Source organism: Chelonoidis abingdonii, chromosome 4, assembly GCF_003597395.2.
Source record: "Chelonoidis abingdonii isolate Lonesome George chromosome 4, CheloAbing_2.0, whole genome shotgun sequence".
Taxonomy (NCBI): Eukaryota; Metazoa; Chordata; order Testudines; family Testudinidae; genus Chelonoidis; species Chelonoidis abingdonii.
This window is the reverse complement of record NC_133772.1, coordinates 64766318-64786596: the sequence shown is the minus strand read 5'-3', so window position 1 is coordinate 64786596 and position 20279 is coordinate 64766318. Positions and strand designations below refer to the sequence as shown.

Genomic DNA, 20279 nt, shown 5'->3' with positions numbered 1-20279 from the left:
ATACTACATCATCAGAATCTGCACATTTCAAATCTGTCTCAAAATGGAATTCAGCAACACACTAAGAAGATGCACTTGAAAAATACCTTGTCCAAAATTAAACAGACACTGCATCTATAAAGAGGGGCTTTTGGACCTGACACCCTGAAAGGGTTGGAAGTCAAAGGCACAACACAAATTTTCAACAGTTGAACATCTACCCCTCTGTTTTTAAGCACTGTCTTATTGTCCTTAAATGGTGACACTGAGCTATAACAATTTTAAACCAGAACAAAAACCTAATTACCTACTCTCAATTATGACCGTACATAAAATGCTTTATGAATGCATTGCAATTGTTCAAGGCTGTATTTTGAGAAATCAGCTAGGCAGAGAAGTGGGATATGAAATTTGGCAAGGAGATCTCTACTTTGAAAGATGCCTAAGAACAGTCCTCTGCCCCAATAACTGTCTTCTTTCTTAATGAGAATTGATAGTCTAAAATGTGAATTAAGTGTGTTCAGTTTCTTTAGCTGTTGGACAAAGCAGCGCTGCAACAGTTAACCAGGAAATAACACCCTTTTCACCGAGATTACTAATTGACCTTGATTTGTCATTTTGTAGTCAAACAGTCACAGCTGTTGCTTGAGCGTACTATGCCTAACTGAACAGCTTGGGTCAGGAAAGAAATAGAAATCTGTATAGCTCTGCTCTTAAATGAGGAAAATCTATGGAGTATATATATATGACCATAAACAGTTTATTATTAAAGTCAAGTGGATTTTTTATATACTTTGTGATTTAAATTGGACCATTGGTGGCAGCAGGATACCAGACTAGAAAGGCCAATAGTCTGATCTGGTATGGTAATTCCCATGTTCCTAGGTACAAGAGCTCCTTGTGGAATGCTCTTTCCACTCACAGGGGCCAGCTGCTGATCTGGTGCATGGTCAAATCCAGAGTAATCTCATTGATGTCCCTGGAGTTACTTCAGATTTACACTGGTGTAACTGAAATCTAACCCAGCCCAGGATCCTTAGGTCCAGCTGCTACATTGTAAAAGCTATTAAATCAATAACAGTATTTAAAGTAAAGGTTGGTTACTTCTAGATGGAAAATAGCTACATTCTTAATGAGAACTACTAATGTAACATACTGCAAACCATGCTGAAAATGTACACTTTGCAGGGTCTGATTCAATTCTCATTGATATTGGTGTTAGTGAGCCGTAACTCCAGGGCAACCACTGGAGTTGCACTGGTGCAAAACTGTTAGAGTGGAACAAGCTCAATCCATATTGATCTATGCACAGACAAGTGCTAGTATTGCACTGGTAACCACACTCCAATCTTTGCCTATGAGCGCACATTCCTGGCCTCCTAAAATACTATCACGAGATCAAATTCTGAGTTTACTGGTGGAAATATGAATTAACCTAAGTGAAGTTTAACAGTTACTCTGGTTTTACATCATCCTAACTAAGAGCAGAATCTATACCACTGAATCCCTGCTCCTCCTAGAACTTATTTACACAGGCTCATGTGATCGTCTCACATAAAAAAGAAAAGCCTCTCATATTGCTGAATCCCTTCTATGCAAACATTCCTGCTCCATCTGTTCCAGTCCCACCAGCCATCTATTTTTAGCCTTGTGAACCCCAATGTGCTACCTCTTTCCTAGCCAAGACAGGACTGGCATTTCTCACCTTTACACACAACCTACTTAACATAATAACCTTAGAAGTCTTCACTGGCATCCTATTTCCAACAAACACATAGAGAGTTTGGCACAGGGAGATGGCATTGAAATATATTGGGGCAGGGACATCATAATTTCTACTGACATTATGTGCATTAAGTAGCTGGATCTTTTATAGAAGATTCGTGTTTTCCTCCCGCATCTCGGCATACCTTACATGCTTGCCATCAATGCTATGTACAGCAGCTAAATGGTCCTGCACTCAGCAACAAAAACCTCTGGTTCAACATCAGATTTTCCCTTATTCCATTTAGTTCTTTTCACGTTGACCTTTGTTGATTTCCTGCAACTGTTACTTTGTGCAATTTAATAGAGGAAAAAATGTTCTGGAAGCATGGACCATATGGTAGCTGACTCTTTGCATATATTTTCAAGAGTGGTTTGTGGAAAAGGTATAAAAATACCCCATCAGGAATGTACTAAAATGAAAGAACTGCTAGAAAGGTAGAAAGAAGCCTATGGTGTGTTGCCATATAGTCACCATGTAACACTTTGCTATCAGTGTCTCTTGATTAAACATTTATCCCATTAGCAAAGTATCAGTAAACATTGCAGTGATGTAGACAGTTATTTGTTCCCAGGTATTGCCATGTATTCTAGAAACTCTTTGGGTAAAATCCTGACCCCACCTGTAAGAACTTGGGCCCAAGGGGATTTTGGTCTCCTGTCATTTCCACATCACCGTTGGAAACTTAGGGTAGGGGCTTTTAGAGGACCATATGCAGGTAGACTATAAGCAATACCTCCCAGCAGGGCCTTTGTGGTGGCCCTTCACACCCTAGTGATTGGCTGAGGCTAGTATTTAGACCAGGAAAGTATTATGGGCAGCTGCCTGAGCAACAATGCAGACTGCTCCAGAATCTGCTTGCTGTAGACCCTAGACTCTGGCTTCTGATCATGGTTTGTCCTTGACTGTCAGCTGCCTGCAACTTGGTGCCTGATCCTGACTTCTTGGCATTCTGAGCTGGCTCACTCCCAAGCCTGCTACTCATCTCCTGATCACCATTTAGCAGCTGACTGGTGCAAATAGGTTGCCCCTGGCCAGCCCTAACACCATGAAAGTACAGCTGTGTGAATAACAGATTGGTCAGTTCAGTGGCCATACCAAAACATCTAACTTGAAAAACAAAATTTGGTTCAGATTTAAAAAAAGTATTACATTTTGAAGATTTTTTTAAAAATTCTATTTAGCATAAACTTAAAGTACATTTTGACATGAAAAGTCTTTTGAACATTTTCTAAATGTAATGTTTTATTTTTTTTTATTTGAACCAACATTTTGATTTTTTTTTTTTTGTAAATTGTAGGGGGAGTTAGAGTAGATGGAGGTTTAAACCAAAACAATTCTGCAAATTCAACACATATTTGTGTTGACTCTTTTGTAGGAGATAACTAATAGTGAAGCAAATCAGAAACAAATACAAGAAAATATTTCCTTACACAGCCCACAGCATTCACTGGCTTGAAAGTCACAGTGAAGTATTGTGGCTGGATTATTTAAAAAGGCTGGATTTTGCCACCAGTGAGAGCAGTTATATTTTTTGCATAATAAATTAAACCTCATGCTGCTAGATGCAAGCTACTAGCATATAGAAGTCAGGAAGGGTTTCCTCCTTTTTTGCATAGCACTGCACTGCACCACTGGTTATGTGCATCAGGAAAGATTTGGGGCTTTCTTTGAAGCAATGTAAGAGAAAGGATGCTAAACTCAATGTGCTAGTTTGCAAATGCTATAGGCCAGATCACACCCCTATAACTCTGCTAGTGAAAGAGTTCTCCAGGCAATTTCCACTTCTCTATTGGAAGTAGGATTCAGGTGTCTCTTTGACACTGTTTTCTTGCGTCCTTCCTAATGGACATTACAGAGGACTCGCTATTACTGATCCCAGAGAAAGAGCAGTTTCACACAATATAATTGCTGAATGTAGCTCATTGGAAAACCTAGGCACAAAGAGAAGAGTTAAAGGCACCATAGCAACCTTTAATTAAGATGTGACATTGATAAAAAAAGGTGTAGCCATTGTTTGACCTCACTTGTGGTTTGTTCTTACATTGTTCAAGAGAAGAAATAACCAAAGTTTAGCTATATTTATTAGCGAAAAACAAAGCAGTACAACATGAAAAGGAGATATACATACCTCCGTATGAAAAGGAGATATACAGGAAGAAATTCTTGTCTCACAGCATGATTTAGCTACGCAGAAGGTGTACTTCAATGATACGCATTTCAGCTAGTAGTATTTATAGTATGATTTTTACAAGTTACAAAGCTCTTTACATTTCACTAAAATCTAGCCCACCCGTTCTTTAACATCTTTTTTTGTGTTCTGTGGTTTTTCTTATGTAGTTTCCAAAAAGAGATTCCAAACTAGCTGGATGTGGAGGTACATTCTAACCTGTGCTAGACACACCGCTCGTATAACTTGGTTTTGACAGGCTTCCTATTTTCTAATGACAAAACTGCCTTCAGCATTGCAAATGCTGTGGGATACTTGACTTGAGTGAACAAAGATGTGGAGAGTGCATGATATGTTCCATTAACATAACTTCCAAGACATATCTCTAATGACTATTATATTAATATCATGTACATAATATCCATTAATGTGGTGCATACGACACTTTCCATGTATCTATTGGTTAACCGATACGTAACAGTGGACTTGATTGTCACCATAGGAGAACCACCTGCCTTTTACACATGAACACACAGCAACAAAAATGTAGTTATTAAGCAATGGCTTCCTCTTTGTTGTAACATAAAATGGAGGGCCAGATTAGATTAAAATGAATGAAAAGCCATGGGAGGAGACTTTTTACTAGAAAAGCTTAATGAAGAATCCATTATGGAAGTTACCCCAAATTGTCCCATTAAGGGAAAGGTACGAAGAGGTGGTATGTTCCTCCACACACATAAGAAAGCCACTTTTAGCCCTGATAGATCCCAAAAGACCCACACGGAGACCCTATACCTGCATAGTGTCTCTGGCCCCCATAACACATTCCCCTCCACTACCAATAGCACTGTCAGGAAACCCTCAAGCTTCAGCTGCCCAGTGTCTCCTGGTTGGGCATAGGGAATCTGCTGAAAGACACATACAGCTTGTGGCTGTGTGGGGAACAATGTGCATCACACCCAGCCTCACACCCTGACAGTCGTTAACTCTCCCCTCTTCCCCATGTGAAGCCCAGACTTTGCATTACTCTGTCTTCAGCCACTTGATTCACTTTCTGCATTGTTCTACTCTGTGGCCACTCCACTGCACTGCCCGTCACTTGGCTATAGTTTTGTAGACATGACCATTTATTTTCCTCTTGCTGACATCAACCATTTCATTCCCCTTACATCAGAGGTTAACCAGAGTTTCTGGTCAGTTATGTTCCTCTGGCAAGCTAGCAGTGCACTTGACACAAGACTTCTTACTTCTGGCCATAGCTAATACATGTGAGCCTTTACTGTTTCCAGCTGAGCAGTCTGTGTGGTAATGTGAGGTTAAATGCCGAGCAGCTGCATTTGAACCAGAAGGTTGCTTCCTGTTCCTGGGAAATGAGTTTGAAGGTTTGGAACTGGAGAGCTGGGAAACATGTTCCCATGGGATTGTGGGCAGACTCTGAGCTATGTCCACACTGCAAAATGTCTGACCCACTTGCCTAGCAGGGACCATGGAGATGAGTCCAGAGGGGTTCCTGGCCCAAGTCACACTCATTTCTGTGTGGACAAAAGGGGAGATTGGGCTTAAACCCGAGTCTGAACTCAGTCTTAATGCGATGGATAGACACCCCTTCCCCCCACCCAATGCAGTCACAGAGCTCAAGCTCCAACCCAAGCCCAAATGTTTACACTGCACTTTTATAGCTCTGCAGCCTGAACCACACAAGACTGAGGTAGCTGACAGGCCAGCCAAGGGAGTTTTATTGCAGTGTAGACATACTCTCGGAGCCCCTTTATCCCAACGGGAAAAGGGTGCACCCAACACATTGTCTTTATATTATTTAGCCAAACAGAGTCTTGTAAGGTATATAAAAACTGGTGACATAGTGATTATTAATATTATCATGTACAGTTAGTTTGTAAAGAAATATGTATGCGTGCAGGAAGTATGTTCCTAAAATATGTTCAGTTCAAGCATTCCAAGGAAAGTGAATAAACAGTTAGAAGCAAAGGAATGTTGTTTCACCCATTTGCCTGTGTCTCCTATGTAAATTGAGCAAGGTGAGACCAGAGACAATGAAAATACATTTACATGTAAAGTAAAAACAGTGATTAAGCCAATCAACAAAGCAAATTGACCAGAGGATGAGAAGACAGCATGGCATCTACCAGCAGGGGACAGAAACTTTATCTGAATTTACTTTGTAAAGAATATAGTTTGAAAGTTTATTGGACTATAAAAGGAAGGGGAAAGAACTGCTTAATTATCCAAAGGGGACAACTCCCTCTGACTCTGTTAGAGTTGGATCCTCAGGCCGGAAGGGCTGGAGATGCTGCAAACTTGATGAAAGCGAGAAAACTTCTCAGGCAAAGATTGCAACTTGCTAAAATTGAGTTTTAGTCACTAGACAGATTGTTTTGTGTTGGCACCATACCTGTTTATTTTTCTCTTGCTTAGTATCACTTAAATGTCTGTTCTGTATTACTAAACTTAAACTTAGTGTTACTATAAACCATCTCGGTGCTGTTATATTGAGTTAAAGTGTGAGTCTTCAGTTAAACTGAGAGACTGGAGTGCTCACTCTCTCTTTGGAGGCAGCAATTAGTCATTTCTGTGAGTGTCCAGTGTGAGGGACTGGACACTGCAGAGGGATGTTTCTGAGGGGGCAACAGGTTCACTGACTGCTAGTCTTCACCTTGCCTTGCAGGTAACAGAGTCTCTGCAAATTTGCCGGTAGGGCGGACAGGGAGCTGACACACAGTCCAAGCCCCAGCAAAGCATACACCTTGCTGAGGCAGAGGGGTAACACAGTGACTCACTGTTCTGGCTGTCCTGAGGAAAGAGTCACAGCTGCTGTTATACTTATTGCTGCCACAGTGATTATATTAGAGAGAGAGAGGGAGAGAGACCTTGCAGGAAATCAAAACAGCAGGAAACCTGTTTCTTTGAAATGTAACAGAAGTGCTCAGAAGGTCATCAGTTAATCATGTGAAGAGAATGACCTCAAAATTAAAAGTCATTTTGAACTTTATGTTAATGAACTATGAAGGGGAGGGCTATTCAGAAAACACTTGCTGTGTGAAGACTGATTATCTGGGCAATGAGGGGAAACTGAGTGGATGGATTTGAAGCCAGACAAGGTAAGTCTCTGCTTCAGGGACCAACAGAATGCTTGCTACCTTATGGCCAGGAGGAGGTTTTAAATTCAAGCTGCAGTCTGGCAGTAAATCACTCTTTTCTTCTACACAAAATAAGACAGAGGAGCCAACCTATGGGTAATGAACAGGAAGAATTGAAGCTGGGCATACACAGAAATGGCTGGTTGTGGGGAAGGTGGGGTTGTTTTTTGTTTTTGAAACTAGCAGCTGAAAGAAATTAGAATTTGGAACAATACAGAAAATCTATCTTGACTCACTTTCAGCTTTGAGAAAAAAACACTTCAGATTTCCACCCAGTGTAATCAGATACCTGCCTATATATGGAACACCCTCTCCTCCTCCTGTGCAGACGCAAAGCCATTATATCTGTGATAATATTCACACATCTGTCATGTCAGGGAGCCGGGCAGTTACCTTAGTAAGTGGGTAATTACAGGCGCAAACAGCTATACAAAACAGAACAGTATATGGGATGAGGATGGGGAGAATACCTGCCCAGTAAGTGCTTGCCATGTCTCTCTTTTTTTGGGGTGGTGGTGGTGTTCGTGATTTCATATGAAGCTGGATGTGTGAAGTTTCCTGATTCAGTGTTTAAGTACGATTACTCTAGTCCAGGCAGTCATGGGCAATTCTGGGACTTTATAGTTAACTACTGCAAAAGGTATCCACGGTTTATAGTTCTTAGCACAATAAATGAAGTAAAGAAGATACACTATCATCAAAGCAACACTTTCTTTGTTCCTTTTAGACAGACAGATTTTTACAACTCATTTTAGAGTCTCTTCCTTGCAGTCCTGATACAGTATGGCAGGTGGTGGTAAATTAATTAAAATAGAGCACAGTCCACAAAACATACAAGAAAAGGGGGAGTGGGGAAGAGAATTTTTTCAGTCTTTCATATTGTACATTTAATTCAGGTAGATCATTTCTTATGGTAAGAACTGAGGTTTAGTTTGATTTTTAGAGCCAGATTTTTGCATAATAGTATCCATTTCTGTGGGCATTGAGTAATTGTGGATTCATTTTGTCTCTGCAATTGTGTGCTTCAGATCAAGGCTTTTAGATGGCTAAGGGAATCAAATGTTGAACAAATTATGGCTGACTGAATATTTGGTACTTAATCCATCTGGCCAGAATGTGATGTCTGTACTCATGAGGAACAATAATTTACACCAAAGGGATTCCCTTTGAAATCAGTGTGGCTAGCTGTGAATTAACATACTTCTGAACTTGTGGAAGGGGATCGTAGTTGAACCCCTAGTCATTTGTTACTAAGGACTAATTTGAAGGCTGTGCCATGAGTCTGGGTTGTCCTCTCACACAGGAGTTACCCTGCTGAAATCAGTGAGGTTACAATGGAATAAGAGGAGAATAAGTTTGCAAATCTTTTTTCAGGAGACTAGTGAAAAGTCCATTCCAGAGGTCCTGGTCCCTCACTAATTTCTCTGGGACTTGTCTCTCGTTGATGTGAGAGAGGATAAAATACAAGTTCGGGATTGCAGCTGGAGTCCCCAGGGATTCTTTGCTAAAAGATATAGTCACAGCAAGGGAACAAAAGACCATATAGAATGACACTTGTTGATGAAGCAGAACTTCTAGATCTCAAGTCTTGCTGGTGGCCTGAGTGTACAGCAGTGGATGATTACTTTATCAAGTATATTTTCACTCTTTTTCTCTTCATTAACTGTCTGCTCACAGTTTTCTCTAATTTATTTGCTATTCAAAATTGTAATTTCTGTGAGTGCATTTTGGTCCATAGATCCTTTCACAAGAAAATAGTTCATTATGGATTTCTAGTATATGAAATTCAAGCTTTGTTGACTAGTTTTCACTTGGCATATAGGTTACACTGCATGTTTTTCGCTCCTGATTGGTTGAGCATAACTTCTAGAAGCAGGTTTTGGTGTAGATAGTCACAGCTACAGACTAAAAATGTGTTTGCGACAATTATGCTCCAATATTTGCTTAAAATTTGCTATTTCTGGGAACACTCCCACCAGCAGACTAGTTTGCTTGGAAGTTCACAGAAAGCAAACACAACATGGATATGAATTCACTGAAATGAATACTAACAAATACTTTTCATTTTGGCCCTGCTCTAGCAATGAAGAGTCAGAAAATCAGGATTAAGTCCACTGAAGTCAGTGTAGTTACATCAGTGTACATGACAGATGAATCAGCCCTGCAGTTACTATTATGGGTTTTGATCTAAAGCCTATAGAAGTCAGTGACAGTCTCTATTGATTTCAGTGGGCTATGGATCTAGGGTGACCAGATGTCCTGATTTTATAGGGCCAGCCCCAATATTTGGGACTTTTTCTTATATAGGTACCTATTACCCCCAACCCCATTCCGATTTTTCACATTTGCTGTCTGATCACCCTGTACGGATCAGAACTAGAATGTTTTATTTGTCATGACAAGACCAGCGAGCAAAGGCTCAGACATCTCATTTTGGATATGATGGGAGGTGGACAGACTTTATTCAGTTTATAATGTTGAGCTTCAGTGAAACCAGTTTGCTTTGTATTTGGACAGAAAGCAGAGGCAGACTTCTGTGGAAGTGCTAGCACCATCCTAGGCACCATCCAGAGGACTCTTATCCCAGGGACCTTCCTCTTTATCCTGGCTATGGGACTAACTTTGAACATGCCTGTCATCTGGATCCTCATGTTCTGGGTGAAGCGCTGGAACAGGAGCACTATTTTCCTTTGTAACTTAGTTTTGGCTGACATCACTTGATCTTAACCCTCCCCTTTCTGATCTACTACCATCTGAATCAGCTGCATTGGATCTTTGGAGATGCTCTTTGTAAGATTACCAGGACAATTTACCATGTTTGCTATTACTGCAGCATCTACTTTGTTACTTGTCTGAGTGTGGATCGCTATTTGGCTATAGTGCATCCACTAAAGTCTCTGTGGTTGTTAAATAAACAACAATCACTACTGATTTGCCTCTCCATATGGGTAGTAACTAGCTTGGCCAGTGTGCCAGTCTCGTTCGTTGCCAACACCCAGATATGCCCAGACAACAAAACTATTTGCTCTCTTTATGTATTTTCCAGCTCCACCTATATAACGCTTCCCTTTTCCATGTGCTGCATGGCGGTCAGCTGCTTGCTGCCTTTCATTGCTATCTGTTACTGTTACTGCAGCAGTGTCAGGACAGTGCAAAAGACTGGCCTTCATCACTTTCAGAAAAGGGATAAGCTCACCAAACTCATGTACTCTGTTCTGATAATTTTTGCACTCCTTTATTTCCCTTACCACCTGTCAAGAAACACCTGTATCTTCTTAAGAGCATTGTGGCCTAATGGCAATAGGTCCATTGAGCATGCAGACACCGTGTTCTTTGTAGAGGTAGCAGTGTGTAGCCTTAATACTTGCATCAACCCTCTCTTCTGTTTCCTGGCAGGAGGGGATTTTAGAGACCAGGTTTGCAAAATAGCCTCCTCTTATTGTCACACCAAAACCTGGAGGAGTGAACAGCAAAGGACATCTGTGTACCCAGTATAACTCCATTCCCTCACAAAACCAATTTTGTCAAGCTGAAAATTAGGGCAAAATTTTAATCCCATTGAAATCAACAGCAAAACTCCATTGACTTCAGTTGTCAGGAGATCACTGATTATATAGTACCTTGGAGATGCTTTGATCTCTCAGATTTGTAAGAACCATTAACTTGGGAAATGTAATTCTGGTGATGTGGAAGATGGTTATAAGCAATAAAATTATTCAGGACTAAAATTATCCAGAGACTAAAATTTGTGTGAAATTTTATTCAAAACACCAAAAACTAAGGAGGTAGTGAATAGAACTGGCTGATAAATGAACTTAACATCACAAAAAGTATTACTGTTTCAAAAGGTTCAAAACTGATCCTAGCTAACTGGCATTTTTCACTTGCCAGAGCCCCATTCTGATGAACAAATGTGTTTGTTTAATGAATCTTGTTTTCAATTTTGATAAAATTTTCAATACTTTTGATTTATTTCAAAAATATTTAAAAAATGTAATTTTTATATAAAAACAAAATTGTATGTTGACAATTTTTCATAAATTTTGTTTTGAGAAAAGCCCATCTTGCTACAAAAACTTTTCAAAAAATAAGATACCTTGGGTATAAGAAAATGTCTGTTTCTGGCAATGGTTTCAAAGGTTGGGGAGGACAGATGCTTGCATTATTTTTGCTCATCTTAGAAAGTAGACAGGTTTCAGAGTCGTAGCCGTGTTAGTCTGTATCAGCATAAACAAAGAGGAGTCCTTGTGGCACCTTAGAGCCTAATAAATTTATTTGGGCATAAGCTTTCATGGTTTAAAACCCACTTAATCAGATGCATGGAGTGAAAAATACAGGAGGCAGGTATATATAGTACTGCACATGAAAAGGTGAGCCTTGCCTTACCAAGTGGGCAATCAGTGCTAACGAGCCAATTCAATTAAGCTGGAAGTGGCCTGTTCTCAACAGTTGACAGGAAGGGGTAAATACCAAAGGAAGGAAAATTACTTCTGTAGTGCTAACAATGCCAATGCAATCAAGATGACCCATTTCCAACAGTCAACTTTCTTGATCCTCCACCAATTCTACCTCATGAGTAATCCACAATTTCTCCATTCTGGTTGCGTTGCAGCTACCTGGATTTACTCCTTGTGCAGATTCTCCCTGTGCTATAAGGCCAACAGAAAAATCAGTGGATTATTATAATACCTTTTGAAGCTTATTCATACCAAACATATTGTGCTGGATAACCATTCATAGGCCAGCTCATTTCTCTAAGAACATATACTGACACACTGGGAGATACCAGGTGCTTGGATGCAATCGAGAACTGAAAAGCTTAGTTTACACTATCTTTTTTCCTCATTCACAGAGACCAGAATGGGCTTGATTCTGATCTTCCTTACACTGACATAAAATCAAAGGAATTACACCAGAATGAAACTGAGATCAAATTGAGATCAAAATCAGGCCCAGGTGCTTCACAATCCTTATCAGCCACTAGTTAATCATTTTCATTTTTAAATGTTTATTAGCTACTTTACATCTTTCCATAACCCTTTATGAAATAGCAAAGGATTCATTAAGAAAAGGTCTTGGAGAAGAGGGTGAAAGAGGCTAAAATCTAAGATGATGGAATCGTTAACTAAATGGGACACATTCATTAAGAATGAATAAAGCCTCATTTTCAGAAGCACTGCACACCCAGAGCTCCCACTGATTTCAGTGGGAGCTCAGCACTTCTGAAAAATCAGGCCACAAAACTAACTAGAGACAACTTCTGCTTATAGAGTGGCATTCACCCACATGCAGGGTGCTTGTACCTGGCCTTTTGCACCACTTTGCTCCTTTATAGGGAAGTGGAGCATGGATAGAATGGCCATTCATGGTGGTGCCTATTCCAATATGTGCCAAGGAGGGGTTTCATGCTGGCATTCAGATAGCTTACTGGGAGCAGACAGGGAACAAGGGAGTGGATCAGCACTTGTGAGGATCCAGAACCAATGCCTAAGGGCTAGTGAGAATCTGCTTTCAGCCCCACAGACTGGCCATAGGTTTAGAAAGGATTTCCAGCCCTTGCATCCCTGAAGAATTCCCTGCATAAGCGCTAATGCTCCTAAGGACATGTCTACACTATCCATCCGACTGGTGGGCAGCGATCGATCCAATGGAGATTGATTTATTGTGTCAAGTCTAGACGTGATAAATTGACCCCTGAACATTCTCCCATCGACTCCTGTACTTCAGCGCCACAAGAGTCGCAGGCAGAGTCGATGGGGAAGCAGCAGCAGTCGACTCACCGTGGTGAAGACACCACGGTAAGTAGACCGAAGTAAGTTGACTTCAGGTACGTTATTCACATAGCTGAAGTTCAATAACTTAGACTGACACACACACACTCCGCCAGTATAGACCAGGGCTAAGAAGATTCCATTACATTTAAGACAGTATTTAGCTTCCTGTCGTTTAGTCCCAACAGAGAAATTTGCAGACTTTCTTATAATTCCCTCCCTTCTGTGCCCCACCAAATCCTACTATTTTTCTCTCAGTTGACACACACACACCCATTACCATTCAGGATTTATGACTTACTCACCATGCTTCTAGTCAAGGAGGACTGATGGGGGCTGTCTGTTAATACTGCTTCTCGGAGGTTGGGTGGCTTTTGAATAACAGGCAATTGATTTATTAAGCTTTTTGGAAAAGAACAGTCAAGGCGCAGTGTATGTGTGAAGTTAAGATGCCCATGCAGACTGAGACAGACTGCAGTGCTTGATACCTTAGGTGTAATGCTAACCAGATGTGAAGGTACTTCTGGGTGATTTATGACGCAAACTGATGATGAGGCATGCACCATGTGGAGGGTGATTAATATTCTTGTCATACATCATAAAAAGCAGGCATCATGCTATGAAAATCTGTGGAAGCAAAGAAACCAACTCAGTTTAGAGAGTGACATAATATTAGACTCGCTGGACTCATGGATTCAATAGACATCTTTAGTAAGATAAATTGCCTCCAGGGAATCGTGTTTCCATGAACTACAGGTGCCTCCCAGTAGAAGAGAGTGTGAAGGTAAACACAACCGTGCAAACAGAAAGGGTTTTTAGAAAGTATTTGCATCACAGAAATTCAGTCTAGGAGATTGTGTCTAATGAAGAACTTTCAAATTAGTGCTAATAAGAAGTCAAAACTTTGATTGGCCTGTTTCAAAACTCACTGAAATCAATGGGAGCCTTTGCAATTAATTCAATGGGTTTTGGATTGGGCCCTTCGAAAGAAGCTGACAACCAAAAGTCATGAATATCTGACAACATGCTCAGTGTGAAAGGAACTGGTGGTCTCCAGTTCTTAGTAGACAAGTGCTGTGTCACAATTGGCTCTAATTGATACCAATATTGGGAGGCTGAACAAAGAAAATCAACCTTCTGCTGGTGGCATCTGACTCAGATAATGAAAAAGAACATACATTGGTCCACACTACTTTGGATGGTTATTGAGCAGAATCCATAATCAGCACGGACGCATGTCCCTGGAATGGTGGTTGAAGCATGAAGGGAGATATCAACCTTTAGTGCATCTGGCACATAAATATCTTGCAACACTGGCTACAACAGTGTCATGAGAACGCCTGTTCTCACTTTCAGGTAACATTGTAAACCAGAAACATGCAGTATTATCTGCAAATATAAATAAACTTGTTTGTCTGAGTGATTGGCTGAACAAGAAGTAGGACTGAGTGGACTTGCAGGCCCCTAAAATTTTACATTGTTTAATTTTTGAATGCAGGCGTTGTTGTTTTTTTTGCATAATTCTACATTTGTAAGTTCAACTTTCATGATAAGGAGATTGCACTACAGTACTTGTATAGGTGAATTGAAAGATATTTCTTTTGTTTTTTTACAGTGCAAATACTTGTAATAAAAAATAAATATAAAGTGAGCACTGTACACTTTGTATTCTGTGTTGTAATTTAAATCAATATATTTGAAAATGTAGAAAAATATCAAAAATATTTAATAAATTTCAATTGGTATTCTGTTGTTTAACAGTGCTATTAAAACATGATTTTTTAAAATTGCGATTAATGTTTTTGAGTTAATTGTGTGAGTTAACTGCAATTAATCAAGAGCTCTAGCTCCTTGCCCTGAAGAGCTTTCATTCTCCACCAGACAGTAATTTTATGCTGCAGGTTTTCTATAGCCTGGGATATAAGCACGTGGAGCCTGGTCCTGCATTACTAGAGTCAATGGGAGTAGGACCCGGACAATGCTCTTGAAGAGGTCAGTAAGGTGCAGAGCCATAGGGTTCCTGAAAGGAGCATACATTGCTCTGTGATACACCAAATCCATCCCATATCAAGAATGGGGAATGGTACTTTCCTTCCAGTTTGGTCTAGCTGGTCATCTAATTGCACAATCCAATTGCATTTGAAGCCACAGAGTCCTCTAACAAAGCCAAATAGCTATTCCAGGCCATAGTGGGTCCTTTCCCAACATATAACAAGAATGTTTGTGTATAAAAGGTGTAAAATTAGCCATCATATGATGAAATGAAATGAGATGAACCACGTCCCCAGCCTCAGGTTAGTCTGTTCCCCGGAGACGTTTGGAAATGAGCTCTGTGTTCAAGAGAAGCCAGTGTTTCCATTTACACAAGATCACTTCAAGATCACAGATCTTTCAAAAGCAATGGAAAACAGGAGGTGCAATGTTTCAGTTTCAAACTAACAAGTGTCTTACACCCCTGATCCCTTGTTCCCTTGAACACAGCACAGTCGTCAGCAAGCTCATTAGCAGTGTCCTAAAATAAGGCAGAGGTTTTCCTGCCACTTTTAATGATGTACTGTTTAAATATTCCCAGAGGGAAAACTGAGAAACACCTTAGGTATTCAACAAAGCTGTGGCAATACAGTCATTCTGTTGCACAGGTTCCCTCAGAACCTTTTAAAAGCTTCAGTTCTCTTTAATGTCTTGTGGTAAGAAAAAGGACATTTATTCTCATGTTTGCCTTGAAAAATATGGACTCTTCCCCCAAGAAAATATCTACCACCATTTACTGCTTTAAATATTTATTGTGAAAAAAGGCCAAAATCTTTGTTGCGCATAGGCAGTGAAAGAATCATGTTTTGAAAGATAACAGAATATCAAAGAGAGATTCTAATGTCAACAAGACCACAGACAAATAACAACTAGAGCTGATTGGGTACTTTTTGTATTAATGTGATAATGAGAAAAATAAAATAAAAATTGTCCTCAGAAAAGTAAGAGCCATTACAAGATTTTTGCCATCTTAGACTGGTTTTATAAGAAACGTTTGCAAGAAAGCACTTGTCTGTTCAAGAAGAATAGTTACATGACAGAGAGGAATGACTCATTAGGGCTCAAAGTTGCTCATTAACATAGTGCAGTTATCCTTATTTTCTAAAAACCTTTAGTTGAGCATCTCCATAGATAAGAAAACCCTCCAAATTGGGGTAGCCTATTGTGGGTACTTTTTTATGCTTAAGAGGTATTTTTAGAACTTGAGGGCCAAGGGGTCAAGGATCCAAAAAATGGCCTTTAAAGTAACATAAAAGCAACAAAGCAACAAAAGGAAATTGACACTGTGCTTCCAAAGGGGCAGGGACTGATCCTTATTTACACAAAGACCCTTTTGCACAGCTCTGGCAAGGTGAAGGTGCACTAAAGTAGCATAAATTATATTTACATTCACTTTAATCCCCCCCTTTACACTGACAGAGTGGTGTAAAGTAGCCTTAATGTAATTAAGAATAAGCCACGCTTGTCTGTTGTATAAGATTTAATTTACCTTTTAAACACAGCAATAAAGGATGTTATTAAAACAAAAATAGATTAGATTAAATATAATAAGGTAAAATAGGGGTCTTGACAATTTATGTTAATTAAATATCTCACAATAGCATTAATAAATGAACACACGTTAACACCAATGTGCTTGGCCAGATTTCAATTTAGTAGTTACTTCTCATTGACTTAAATTTCACCACCATAAACTTTTGTACAGTGTTCCTATGCATTACTAAAATTCTTGATCTTTCACCCAGAGGTAGTTGCACTTCTCTGTGTTATATGACTGATTGCTAAAGACCTTTGGGATCCTTTGGTATTAAATTTTACATGAGCACAAGATTGTAAATTATCAGCATTGCCGTGATAGCCAAGAAAATAAGAATGACCATACTGGGTCAGATCAAGGGTCCATCAAGCCCAGTACCCTGTCTTCTGACAGTGGCCAATGCCAGATGCTCCAGAGGGAATGAACAGAACAGGTGATCATCAAGCGATCCATCACCTGTTGCCCATTCCCAGCTTCTGGCAAACAGAGGCTAGGGACACTATCTCTGCCCACCTTGGCTAACAGCCATTGATGGACCTATCCTCCACGAACTTATCAAGTTCTTTTTTGAACCCTGTTATAATCTTGGCCTTCACAACATCCTTTGGCAAGGAGTTCCACAGGTTGACTGTGCATTATATGAAAAAAATACTTCCTTTTGTTTGTTTTAAACCTGCTGCCTATTAATTTCATTTGGTGATCCCCCGTTTGTGTGTTATGAGAAGGAGTAAATAACACTTCCTTATTTACTTTCTCCACACCAGTCATGGTTTTATAGACCTCTATCATATCCTCCCTTATTTGTATCTTTTCCAAGCTGAAAAATCCCAGTTTTATTAATCTCTCCTCATGTGGAAGCTGTTCCATACCCCTAATAAATTTTTGTTGCCCTTTTCTGAATATTTTCCAATTCCAATATATCTTTTTTAAGATGGGGCAACCATATCTGCAGGCAGTATTCAAGTTCTGGGTATACCATGGACTTATACAGAGGCAAGATGATATTTTCTGTCTTATTATCTATCCCTTTCTTAATGATTCCCAACATTCTGTTCGTTGTTTTTTTTGACTGCTGCTGCACATTGAGTGGGTGTTTTCAGAGAACTTTCCACAATGACTCAAGATCTCTTTCTTGAGCGGTAACAGCTAATTTAGATATATATTGTTGGGATTATGGTTTTCCAATGTGCATTACTTTGCAATTGTCAACATTGGATTTCTTCTGCCATTTTGTTACCTGGTCACCCAGTATTGTGAGATCCTTTTGTAGCTCTTTGCAGTTTGCTTGGGACTTAACTATCTTGCGTAGTATCTGCAAATTTTGCCACCTCAATGTTTACCCTTTTTCCCAGATCATTTATGAATATGTTGAATAGGACTGGTCCCAGAACAGATCCCTGGAGGACACCACTATTTACCTCTCTCCATTCTGACAATTGACCATTTCTTCCTACCCTTTGTTTCCTATCTTTTAACCAGTTACTAATCCATAAGAGGACCTTCCTTCTTATTCCATGACAGCTTACTTTGCTTAAGAGACTTTGGTAAGGGAACTTGTCAAAGGCTTTCTGAAAATCTAAGAACAAGTTAAGCATATTTATTTCTAAGGCATAAATAAAATGTATGATAACAAATTTCTCTATGACAAAGCAGAAAAGCTGCGAGTGTTATAATGCAGTGCTGCTTTGTTTGGCACTTTAAATGGGCTTTGTCAATTGTTCAGAATTTCAATTAGAATTTTTTATTCAGTATCTAGTTGTCTATGTTAAAAGTAAACTGGTTGGAAAAAAATGAAACTAGAGCCTCCTAATGTAGCTTGAAAATTTATAACTGTGGAGCAGTCAAATATGCTAACCTAAAATCAAACCCTCTCTATGTTCAGGCTGAAATACCATACATACTCTTACAGGAAAAACAAAAAATTAGTCCCCTTTACACTGCCTTATTCACTTCCACCACCAGAGGGCACAAGCAATGCCTTCAACCAAATAAAGCATGCCCTTCATTCTTATGTGTCAATTTAACTTTTGAATCAACCCAGAAACAGATTCTGACATTATAATAAAACCCAATATGTGAATGCTTTAAAATAGGGGGAAAAAACCTTTAAATGAATGCTCTGGATTAGTGCAATAATCTCATTTTTCTTTCTTATTAGAATTATCAATTTTATGCCTTTGCCAAGCAAATGCAGCAACATGGAAGTGGAAGGAGGCGAGAGAGGACTTTGAAGCAAGTCGGTTTTTCACTGGAAGAGAAAACAGTGCCAAAGGGAGTCTCAGAATATTTCACAATTTCATTTATTCTGTTCACTCTGAATAGAGTTTGCCAGAAGAGCTGCACACAGAGGATTCTACTTGCCGAAAGACTGCACAGTCCAACCCTGTAGCCAGCTCCTCATTAGATCCTTGGTATCTTTCTCTCTCTGTCTCTTTTCTTGTTTCCTACCTGTTCCTGTGCTCTCACCCCAAAGCCACAGGGCTGTATTTTCAATAAGCATGGACTAATTGGGGTAGAGCTGAGCATTAATTTTCCTTCTGTCCAGCTGCTTAGGAACTCCTCAGCCTGTTTCAGTTAAAACCATATTCAGTAGAGCCACAAGAGGAGAATACTTACGGGGGGTCTTTAAACTGGATCTCAGACTGCTTTGTACTGCTATAGTTGAATAATATATTCCAAAGTACAGCATACGCAGAGACATTATTTATTATTATTAGCCTTGTGGGAACTTCCAGACACCCCAGTGAGGATCAGGGTCCCATTGTGCTAGATGCTGTGCAAACACACTAGAAGACACCATCCTGTCCTTGAAGAGTTTACCATCTAATAAACCAAGCAACATATGGAGGGTGAGGGAACAGGAAGCAATCAATTATATGCAGTTTTAGTACGTACTTTACAGAACCTCTCAACGTAATCCCTCAGTAGTCTTTACTTCCATATTTGCCTGTGTGGGACTGCAGTCATAACCTCAGGAGAAAGTGAGGCTAGCTGGCTATGAAGCAGATCTACACCTACTTCTGAGATGGCATCTCAGACAAAATCATCAAGGAAGTAATGTTAACCGAGCTGCAACTACGTGTGACATTGGCTGGCATCCTGAGTGCTTCGACAACTGGGCTTCAGAGCAGGACACAGCACAGAAACCTCACTAATGGATGTCCTCCCATGACAATGGGTAGAGGCCACATTTGGGTTCTTAAGTGACTTGATCTTTGCTGCTTTCAAAGGAGTTGACCATTGTTTAGATGCTACTAATCAGGCCTTCAGGACATAGCTAGATCAGCCAAAGGCTGCTCTAAATTCTGCCAAGGACAAGACCAGCACAGACCCCTGATGGGGAGAACGGTGCAAAGATGAGTTAAAGCCATCTTTGTGTTTCCTTTTCTTAGCTGTAGCTAAGGATCTACCACAGGATTTATTTAATGAGCAACCTATTAACATAAAACTATATTATAAATCAGTGGTTCTCAACTCATGACCAGTGGACTGCTTGCGACCCAATCAGCACACAGCTGTGGCCCATGTGACATCCTCAGAGCCATACAGGTAGTATATATATTGTGTGGATGTGGCCCACATAAACATAGAGATCTGCATATGAGACTCATAGTAGTAAATAGGTTGAGAACCACTGTTATAAATGCACAGGAAATAGATGCCCATAGGTTTAATGAGCTATTGTTTCTTCCAGACTCTCTTCAATCAATTTCTCTGCCTTCATGCTTCCTATATGGCCTGACTTCTTTCCAAGAGAAATTACAGTTCTTTGCATCCCTTTGGGATTTCCCCAGTCCCAAAGGAGGTACCAGACTGCACCATTGTTAAGGTGAAATCCTGGCTTTATTGATGTTAATGGTCAATTGACTTC

At 39.9% G+C, this 20279-nt stretch overlaps 1 long non-coding RNA gene and 1 pseudogene across 1 annotated transcript in view; both read left to right on the top strand.

Annotated features, from left to right (window-relative positions):
- LOC142046759 (uncharacterized) overlaps window positions 1–20279 on the top strand; it is a 347351-nt gene that overhangs the window by 179424 nt on the left and 147648 nt on the right. The gene's annotated exons all lie outside the window — the stretch shown is intronic.
- LOC116821826 (P2Y purinoceptor 1-like) lies at window positions 7521–10566 on the top strand (annotated as a pseudogene).